Below are 11,348 nucleotides of genomic sequence, written 5' to 3' on the forward strand. Positions count from 1 at the left end.
TCCTATTCTTTTCTTCTATCAGTATTATTTCCTTATACTACATAATTTTTATTTTTTTAATCTAAATTATTTTTCTTGTTTCTTTATCTCTCTCCTCCTTTCATTATGTGATATCCATTTCTTCTCTGAAATTAGGGCTTGGTTAAATTCACTCTTTCCTTTTACTTCTCCACATTCCTCTAATCCTATTTTTCCTCACAAATCTCCCTAAACCTATTAATTTCTGGTCTACTGAATCCCTCTTTGAGATTCTTAGTTGATGATTGCCTAAAAATAGTGTTCTAGCAATAAATGGGTGCTACTTTCATACCAAATGGGCAAAACAAGCCAGAGAAACACAAGAAAAATGGCAAGTGCAGGAATCTCAACTCCCACTCATGATAAGCAGGTTAAAAAACAGTTAACGAATAATCCAGAGGAGAGTTCCCAAAAAGCTCTATAAACACTACAGGTAAACATGGTGAATGAAAAGATTGAAAGCCAGCAAATGACTCAGTGTGAGCATGATAGGGAACAAGATGAGGCTAACCTAAGATTAATACAGGAATTTCACGAGCATAATGAGTCAAACTGAAAATTAATACAGGAATCTCGTGAGCATGAGGAAGCTATTCAAGGATTAATACAGGAATTCTGTGAGCAGGCTGAGAATAGTCAAAGAGTAATACAGGAATTGCATGAATGTGAGGAAGATAATCAAAGAGTAATACATGATCAGGATGAGAATGGACAAAGATAAATGGAGGCTATTCATGGAATCCATAACCAGACCTCTGATGGAATCCAGGGAGGCCACAAGGGAATGCTGAATAGAGCCAAAGAGAAGGAAAGACAGACCAATGAAACCATAACCAATCAGCTAAGGGATTTGAGAATAAACACTGAATACCAAATTAAGGATATAACAAGGCCTACTCAAGATTTAAAACAAAGCTCCAACAAAGAATTTGAAGCCATGAAAGCCGACAAATTAGAAGGAAAGGAAATAAAAAACAAAGTAGAAAGTCTTGACAGTAGGTTAGATAATGCAGAAGATCAAATCTCGGGGACTGAAGACAGCCTACATATTGTAGAGAAAGAACAGACAACTATCCAAGACAAATCCAAAAATTTGATACATCTATTCAGTATTTGGAAGACACCATCAGAAGGCCTAATCTGAGGATAATGGGTATAGAGGAGCACTTAGAGACAGAAGTTAATACCATAGGAAATTTATTTAACAGGATCCTAGCAGAGAACTTCACAAACATGCAAAAAGATAGGCCTATTCAGATACAAGAAGCTTTTAGAACCACAAATAGACTGGAACAGAACAAGACATCCCACAGTCACATTATAAGCACACAGGATCAATTCAGACCAATGAAAGGATCCTTAAAGCTATCAAGGGAAAAATATCAATCACCTATAAAGGAAAGCCAATGAGAATAACCTTAGCTTTCTCAGCAGAGACATTAAAGCAAGAAGAGCCTGGAATGATGTATACCACACCCTAAAGACAAACAACTATCAACCAAGTATATAGTACCCACCTAAATTCTTCTTCAAAAAATTAAATCCCCCAACAACAAATCCTCAAAGAAACAATTGCCCAATAAATAAGTGGGCTAAAGACTTAAAAAGAGACTTCTCTGAAGAGGAAATAAGAATAGCCAATAGACACATGAAGAAATTCTAAACTTCTCTAGCCATAAAAGAAATGCAAATCAAAACAACATTGAGATACCACCTCACCCCAGTTAGAATGGCTATAATCAAGAACTCTAATAACAATAGATACTGGAGGGGATGCAGTCAGAAGGGAATCCTATTGCATTGTTGTTGGGAGTGGAAACTTTTTAACCACTTTAGAAAGTACTACGAAGGTTCCTCAAAATATTCCACATAGAGCTAGCTCCCTTATGACCCAGCAATCCCACTTTTGGACATTTACCCAAATGTTTACAAACAAGAGCACACTGAAGCTACCAGCACAACTATGTTTTTTGCAGCATTATTTACTATAGCTAAGATATGGAACCAACCCAGATGCCCCTCAGTAGATGAATGGATCAAGAAAATGTGGTATATAAACACAATGGAATTCTATGCCTCCATCAGAAAGAATGACATTGCCCCATTTGTTAGGAATTGGAAAGACTTGGAAAAAATTATATTAAGTGAAGTAAGCCAAGCCCAAAGAAACATAGGTCCCATGGTTTCCCTTATTTGCAATATCTAGTATAAGTCTGAGTCAAGCAGAAAAGGTCAGATAAGGTGATGTTAGGGAAATGAACCCTAAGATATGTATTCAAATGTTTTTTTCTTTCATGCGATTGTTTCTAATGCATTTATAAGATTATTTCTTTGTTGCTTTGTATGTCCCTCCCCCGCAGTATAACCCCTGCTTTCACTGTATTTGATGTCGGTATAATTTGTGGAGGGGAAGGGAAAAACAAGTCGTTTAAATAAGGATACAGGTGGACCTGTTGCAACAATGAGAAGTACAAGTCGTTATGTCGAAAATGAACTTTACAACTTTGGGGGGGGGAGGACTGGATGGGGGGGGATGATGGGAAGGGATGGGAAGGGGAAACAAAGGAGGCGGCTACAATGCTTGATAAGAAATGAACTCATTACCTTGCCTATGTAATTGTAACCCCTCTGTACAGTATTTTCACAATAAAAAATAAACAAAAATTTTATAAAAAAAAAAAGATCCAACACCCCTTTATGATGAAGGCTCTGGAAAAATATGGAATCCATGGACCATTCCTCAATACAATAAAGGCTGTATATGACAAACCTACGGCCAGCATCATACTTAATGGGGAAAAACTAAAGCCATCTCCTCTAAACAAGACAAGGATGTCCATTCTCTCCACTTCTCTTTAATTTAGTATTAGAATGCCTAGCTACAGCAATAAGACAAGATGCAAACATAAAGGAGATCCAAATAGGGAAAGATGAAGAAAAACTCTCACTCTTGGCAGATGACATGATCTTGTATTTAAAGAATCCCACGGACTCCTCTCCCAACTTACTCAAGCTGATTCAAAACTTCGGCAAAGTAGCAGGGTATAAAATTAACCCGCAAAAATCAATGATTTTTCTGTATGCAAACAATGAAAAAAGCCTGGCTGAAATCAGGAAAGCAACTCCATTTATAATAGCCCCACAAAAAATAAAATACTAGGAATTAACTAACAAAGTGAAGGACCTCTATGATGAAAACTTTAAAAACCTGAAAAAGGAAATCAAATCAGAACTTAGAAAGTGGAAAAACCTCCCATGCTCCTGGATTGGAAGAATCAACATCGTGAAAATAGCAATACTTACCAAGGCTATCTACAAATCCAATGCAATAGCTATCAATATTCCAATCTAGTTCATCAAGGAAATAGACGAGGCAATCCAAAAATTCATATGGAACAATAAAAGACCCCGAATAGCAAAAACGATCCTTAACAGAAAGAACAGTGCTGGAGGAATATAAGTACAAAATTTCAAAATCTACTACAAAACCATAATAAATCAGTTTGATACTGGCATAAGAAGAGACCTCAGGACCAATGAAATAGAATTGAAAACTCAGAAATGAACCTACAGACCTATAGCCATCTAATCTTTGATAAGGGAGCTAAAAAATTAGAATGGAAGAAAGACAGCCTCTTCAGTAAATGATGCTGACAAAATTGATTAATCACTTGTAGAAAACTAAAGCTAGAGCCTTATATATCACCCAGCACCAGAATCAACTCCAAATGGATCAAAGACCTCAGAGTCAAAGCAGACACCCTGAAAATATTACAGGACGGAACAGGAGAAATCCTATGTCTCCTTGGCACAGGCCAAAATTTTCTTATTAAAGACCCAGAAACACAACAAATCAAAGAAAGGTTGAACAAATGGGATTGCATGAAACTGCAGCAATTCTGCATGGTAAAGGACATAGCTAGCAAGCTCAATAGAAAGCCCATGGATTGGGAGACCTTCACTAGCCATGCAATGGACAAGGGTCTCATATCTAATAGATACTTGGAACTGAAAAAAATAAATTCTCCAAGAACAAATCCTCAAAGAAACAACTGCCCAATAAATAAGTGGGCTAAAGACTTAAAAAGAGACTTCTCTGAAGAGGAAATAAGAATAGCCAATAGACACATGAAGAAATTCTAAACTTCTCTAGCCATAAAAGAAATGCAAATCAAAACAACATTGAGATACCACCTCACCCCAGTTAGAATGGCTATAATCAAGAACTCTAGTAACAACAGATACTGGAGGGGATGCAGTCAGAAGGGAACCCTATTGCATTGTTATTGGGAGTGGAAACTTGTTCAACCACTTTGGAAAGTAGTATGGAGATTCCTCAACATATTCCACATAGAGCTCCCTTATGACCCAGAAATCCCACTTTTGGACATTTCCCCAAATGATCACAAACAAGACCACATTAAAGCTACCAGCACAACTGTTTATTACAGCATTATTTACCATAGCTTAGATATGGAACCATCCCAGATGCTCCTCAGTAGATGAATGGATCAAGAAAATGTGGTATATATACACAATGGAACTCTATGCCTCTATCAGAAAGAATGACATTGCCCCATTTGTTAGGAAATGGAAAGCTTGAAAAACATTATGTCAAGTGAAGTAAGCTAGGCCCAAAGAAACATAGGTCCCATGATTTCTCTTATTTGCAATAACTAATATATGTCTGGGACAAGTAGAAAAGGTCAAAAGCTATGTACATAAGACCAGACAAGATGAAGTTTAGTGAAATGAACCCCAAGATAGGGACACAAGTAGCTTTTTTTCTTTCTTGCTATTGTTTCTAACATATTTATAAGGTACCATGTGATATTTGTTGCTTTATATTTCCCTCCCCCACAGTATAACCCCTTTTGTCACTGTATTTGATGTTGGTATAATTTGAGGAGGGGAAAGGAAAAAACAAAATGTTTAAATATGGATACAGGTTGACCCATTGCAACAATGAGATGTACAATACACTATGTTGATAAACCAACTTTTCAATTTAGGTGGGGGGGGGAGTGCAGTTGTGGAGGTGTGTAGGGGAAAAAAACAAAGGAGGAGGCAACAATGCTTGATAAGAAGTGTACTCATTACCTTGCTCATGTAACTGTAACCCCTCTGTACAATATTTTCACAATAAAAAACTTATTAAATAAAATAACCAGCAAGAATCTAGGCTAGAAGTATGCCTTAAGTGATAAAATACCAGGTGAGCAATCAAGCACAACCAAGTGTGAGTCCCTGAGTTCAAATGCTGGTATGAAAAAGAAAAAAAAAGACAATATACATTTTTAGTTAAAAATCCATGTGTAGCCGGGCGCTGGTGGCTCACGCCTGTAATCCTAGCTACTCAGGAGGCTGAGATCTGAGGATCGCGGTTCAAAGCCAGCCCGGGCAGGAGAGACCGTGAGACTCCTATCTCCAATAAACCACCAGAAAAAAACCGGAAGTGGCGCTGTAGCTCAAGTGGTAGAGCGCTCGCCTTGAGCTGAAGAGCTGAGGGACAGCGCCCAGGCCCAGAGTTCAAGCCCCACGACCAACAAAAAAAAAAAAAAAAAAAAAAAAAATCCATGTGTAATATTTCTAAGAATTAACTATAATGCTATGCCAAAAATGCAATTTTCAACAAATATGAAAAGATGGACTATGTATCTTAATTGGAACAGAAATATAGTAAACATCAATAAGGATTAGAAAAACTTTAAAATATTTGAAAATTAAGTAGACTTCTCAACTTTCCATATTGTTCACTCACATTTTCAAAACAACTGTTCTTGGAATAATAATGAAGTCATCAAATATCAAAATTTCTGAATTATGATAAAATTATGTATTTTTATAGCGTTAAATATGCATGTTTTAACACATAAATGCAAAGATTAGTTACTTATCTCAAAAATCTAGAAAAAAGGAGACATTTAATCTGAAAGAAAAAGAGAAAAATAGTGTCCAAGTATAAGCTAGTGGCCTAGCACTAGCAGCTCACACCTTTAATCCTAGCTACTCAGATAGATGATATCTGAGAATTGCAGTTCAAAGACAGTGGGTTAGGAAAGTCCTCGAGACTTTTATCTCCAATTAACCACCAGAAAATCAGAAGTGGCTCAAAGTGGTAGAGTGCTAGCCTTGTGCTAGGGTCAGCACCCAGGTCCCAAGTTCAAGCTCCACGACCGACCACCCCCACACACACATAGGCTAGTGAAATTAAAACAATGAAAATAAAAATACTAAAACTTCCACCAAACTCTGAAAAATACGAATAAAACAGAATTGCTCCTTATTACTTACAGGTTCAGTATTTATTAATTTTCCTACCCATTATACTGTATTTGTAATCCGCAGACCAATAGTCCTAGATGTTTCCTGGTCATTTGTAGACATGCACAGTCCCAGGATAGTGCAAATTTTGAGTCTCACATATATTTACAGCTGTGTGGAAAGGCAATGCTTTGCCCTTAGTTTTATTCATCATACCGCAAACACATATGTTTTTCATGCATAATTATTACCAAATGTTTATGCTTATTGTTGGTGAGTTTGCTGTTAAAATGTCCCACAAATGTAAAGCCAAATTGGTGCCTGATATTCATAAGTACAAGAAAGTTTCAAAGTGCTTCTAGAGTAAACATATGCATTACATAAGCTTTGCTCAGGCTTGAATTATAATGTCATTTTCCATGGGTCCAATGTTAATGAATCAGTAAAGGTTACTAAATAAGGTGCCCTTAAACAGAAACACAATGAAATATTGAACACACAACTCATGATCAAACTATTGTGACAATGTTTGTAGGATACTGAACCTACATTTTCTATAGGAGCAATAATTCAATGTTCACTAATTTAGGATCCATAGTAAATTTATACTTTACTATTGTGAGAAACAAGAATTAATTGTGGTTAAAAAGTCTGTAGGGAATACTCAAACTATATAGAGATAACTTACTAATATGAAAACATTACTTTTTGGTACATCATTGTACATTTCTTAGATGCTAAAAGCTAAAGGACACTGTGAAACATCACAATTGACAAATTCCTAGGAAAATATAATTTATCAACATAAACACATAAAAATAGAAAATAGTCCTATGCTTAATACATACATTGATTCTGTAATTAAAAATCTTCCCACAAAGAAATCTTCAGGCCTAACAGCTTAATGTGATTTCCCAAATACTTAGGAAATGAATAATAAGTCATGAATAAACAATTTCAGACAAGAGAAACTTTCAAATTCATTCTATGAGCTGAAATTAACCCTAATATTCAACATAGGCAAAGACCTTTCAAAAAACCAAACTCCATAAGCCATTCTCTCCCATGAATATACAAGAAATACACAAGAAAAAATCTTTCAAGAGTGGACATAACATACCATCTAGTGAGTCTGCTTGCCTTAATGTGTATATGCAGAAATTTAAATAAAGCTGGCAATACTAATGCCATGATACAAGCCTTAAGGGCAATCAAAATCACTAAGGTCCCTGAGAATAGCTACTCCAAATTTAAATATTGGAACACATTTGTTAAATTTCTTGTAAAGGTGATGAACATGGGATTACAGTTACATAGGTAAGGTAATGAGTACATTTCTTTTTAAACACTTTTATCCCCTCCCTCATCTTCTCCTACTTACCACTTACCACTCTCCTCCCCTCCAAGTTGTAAAGTTCATTTCCAACATAGTGTCTACTGAGTATCTTTGTTACATTAGTTCATCTTTTGTCCTGCTGTTTCTGTATTCCCTTTCTCTTCCATGGATAAGATAAGCTTATGTACAAGACAATACAAAAAACTAAAACAGAAAGAAAAAAAGGAATAACTGTATACAGGACATACAGGACATATAGGACCTCTTGTTTCCAGTTCTTGGAGTTCTTTTTGATATATATTAGGAAGCATTTTTATAAGTCTTCACTATTATAAATAATGATAAGAACTTAAATAAAACTTAAATATTAATAACTTGCATGTGGAAAAAAGTGGACTTAGTAAATCAAATAATATAGAAAAAATAATATATCAAGAACCTTTCGGATTTGTACGCTCTGCCCAGGGAAGGCAGAGCAGACTCCCTGCTCCTCTTGGCTAAGTCTCTGCCCAGTACCTGTATCACCTAGGTAACTGGCATACCTAGATGAAGCCTCCTCACCCTCCAAGTTCACATCCTGGGTCGCCTCCAATCACACCTCCCCAGGACCTCAGAGGGTGCAAAGTCCTGAGCTCACATAAGCATCCAGTGTGGCCACACCTTCCCTCACCTGGCCTCACCTTCTCCCTGCCCCTTCCCTACTTAAACCAAGCCAGACCTCAGCCTGCTCCTTTCGGCCATGTGGTCTCCACTATGCATGGAGGGGTAAGCAATTCATAATAAAGTTATCTTTCTGCCTGAATACTGCATGGCATTCTCTTTATCGGCTACCTAATCAAACCTACCTATCTAGTTATCTAACAAGATTGTTCTGTAATAAAATCTTAGCTACTCTGGAGCCTGAAATTTAAGGACCTTGGTTCAAAGCCAACCCAGTCAGGAAAGTCCATGAAACTCCTATCTCCAATTAATCACCAAAAAATCTGGAAGTGAGTATCTCAAGTTGTACCGCACTAGATTTGAGACTATGAGGGCAAAAGGTGAACAAATGCAGTAGGGTACTCCCTAGGCACTATGTTGAAAATGAACAAATTGTGGGTGGCGACAGAAGGAAAAAAATTGAGAAAGAGGGAAGAGATGGCATGTCCCAAAAGAAAAGTATTCATTGCCTGACTTATGTAATTACAATTTCTCTGTACATCATCTTCGTAGCAATAAAAAATTAAAACCTAAAAATTCAAAAAAATATAAACCACAAAAAATTAAAAATAGAACACTAGTGAGACTCACAATATAACATATTTGAAGGCAAAACTCATATGACTATCTTGATATATGATTAAGATCATTTGATTAAATTCAAAACTGATTCAAGAAAAAAATTATTAGCAAGTTATAAACAGGATTTCCTAATCCCATAAATAGTATCTGCAAAATTCTTCTAGTCAACATCAAATTTGTAACTATAAAAATTAAAATTTCTCTCCAGAAAACTGAGAATAAGGCAAGAGCTGAACACTTTATTTTATTGATTGCTCATTGATTAGCAATCTACCAAATCAGCCATGCCTCCCACCCCTGAACATTTTTATTCATCATAAAAATTTGTTAGATTTTCTGTACCTCTGACAAAACACTTTAGAGAACCACTGAAAGAGAAGATTGTCAGCCAACAGACACTCATGGCCTACACCTATAATCCTAGTGACTCTGGAGGCTAAAATGTGAGGCTCTTGGTTCAGGCAGGAAAGTCTATGAGACTCTTATCTCCAAGTAATCTCCAACAAAGCTGGAAGTGTATATCTCAAGTTTTACAGCACTGACTTTGACCAAAAAAGCTCAGAGGCAACATCCAGGCTCTGACAGGGTTAAGCCCTAGGACTGGCAGAAAGAAAAGAAAGAGAGAAGGAGAGAAAGAATGAAAGGAAGGAGAGAAAGAATAGAAGGAAGGCAGGAAGGCAGGAAGGCAGGAAGGCAGGCAGGCAGGCAGGCAGGCAGGCAGGCAGGCAGGCAGGAAGGCAGGAAGGCAGGAAGGCAGGCAGGCAGGCAGGCAGGAAGGAAGGAAGGAAGGAAGGAAGGGGAAGATGTGTTGGGGTTCATAGTCTTGGAGGTTTCAGTTGATAGTCACTTGGGTCTGTGTTTCTGGACCAGGGAGATGGCAGAGTGTGACTGAAGATCTTGGTATGTTAAAGCTACTTACCCCAAACACTTTCGAAGTAGAAACACGAAGGAAGAGTCCAGGTTCAAAGTATACTCTTAAAAGGCACACCCCTAGGCGGGCGCCAGTGGCTCATGCTTGTAATCCTAGCTACTCAGGAAGCTGAGATCTAAGGATCACCGTTCAAACCCAGCCTGGGCAAGAAAGTCCATAAGACACTTATCTCCAATTAACTACCAGAAAACTGTAAGTGGACCTGTGGTTCAAGGGTGGAGCACTCACCTTGAGCTAAAAAGCTGAGGAACAGCACCGAGGCCCAGACTTCAAGCTCCATGACCAACACAAAAAGGGGGACACACCCCTAGTGACCTCCTTCCTCAAACTAGGCCCCATCTTCTACTATTCCACCCACGCTCTGAATGGATTAGTCCACCATTGACGTCAGCACATTCATGATCCAATCACCTCCCAATAGGACCACCAACTGGGGATCAAGCATTAAATATATAAACATTTATGAATGCTTATTTTTAGCTATGATATTCTGACCTGGTCTCATTTCTATCTGATATTGTACAATATACATCATCACCAAATCCTCAAAGTCTCAATAATTCCAGTACGACTCCAAAATCCAAGTTCAAAGTCTCATTTGAAACTCAAGCAAACTCTTAGTTATGGAACTCTGTAAAACGTTTTTTTAAAAAAAAACAATTTACATGCTTCATACTTCTAGGATATCAGACCAAAGCAAAATAACAACCCAGCAGGGCAAACTAAATCCTGTGGCATGTGGTGATTGGATGTAGACCACAAAATGTTAGGCATCTTTGTCTCTTTTATCTTGTGTCTACAGTCCATAAGGCTATTCTGCTCATTGCAAGCTGTTTTTCTTAGCAGAAAGCCTCTATTTCTGACATCTCCCACTCACTTGGGTGGCTTCAGCTTCACCTTCACAGAGCTCAGGAATTGTCCTGAAGAATTTTATCCCTGTTACATATTGCCTCACTTCCTAGAATTTCCTTTGAAATCTAGGTGAAAGTGTACATGATCCCACAATTCTTGCATTATACATGCCTGCAAGATCATCATGAAATGGATGCCAAGGTTGGCTTAAGCACTGGCCACTTAAGATCCTTACCTCAACCTCCTACATAGCTGGGATTAAAGGTATGCCACACAACTCCCATCTTTTTTTAGAAGGTCTTTCTGACACTGCTGCCCAGCCTGGTCTCCAATTATGATATTCCCAAATCCTCCTCCCATATAATTCGGTGCATAGACATGTATCATCACACCTGGCCCCAAAGATGTATGTTGTGGTTCACAATCTTAGAAGTTACATAGCCTGCTAACTACATTGATATGAGCCTATAATGAGGATGAATTTTATGGCATGGATTGCTTGTAACAAAAGAGGCTTCTTACCTCATGGTAGCCAGCTTCCCTCATGGTAACAAAGATAGCAAGAAAGAAAAGGTCTGAGGACAAGTGATATTCTTCAAAGGCAGGTCTTCAGTGACCCTACTTTCTCCAAGTAAATTCTACATCATAATAATCCACTCAGGAATG

At 37.6% G+C, this 11,348-nt stretch overlaps 1 non-coding gene across 1 annotated transcript; it reads left to right on the forward strand.

Moving 5' to 3' along the window:
• Positions 1-7,398: 7,398 nt before the first annotated feature.
• On the forward strand, positions 7,399-7,529 carry LOC138840571 (small nucleolar RNA SNORA33). The gene has a single exon (XR_011376134.1). It is a non-coding gene; the product is annotated as a small nucleolar RNA SNORA33 (small nucleolar RNA).
• The last annotated feature ends 3,819 nt before the right edge of the window (positions 7,530-11,348 follow it).

The sequence above is a fragment of the Dipodomys merriami genome, unplaced genomic scaffold, assembly GCF_024711535.1.
Source record: "Dipodomys merriami isolate MVZ:Mamm:240054 unplaced genomic scaffold, mDipMer1.0.p SCAF_3, whole genome shotgun sequence".
NCBI lineage: Eukaryota > Metazoa > Chordata > Mammalia > Rodentia > Heteromyidae > Dipodomys > Dipodomys merriami.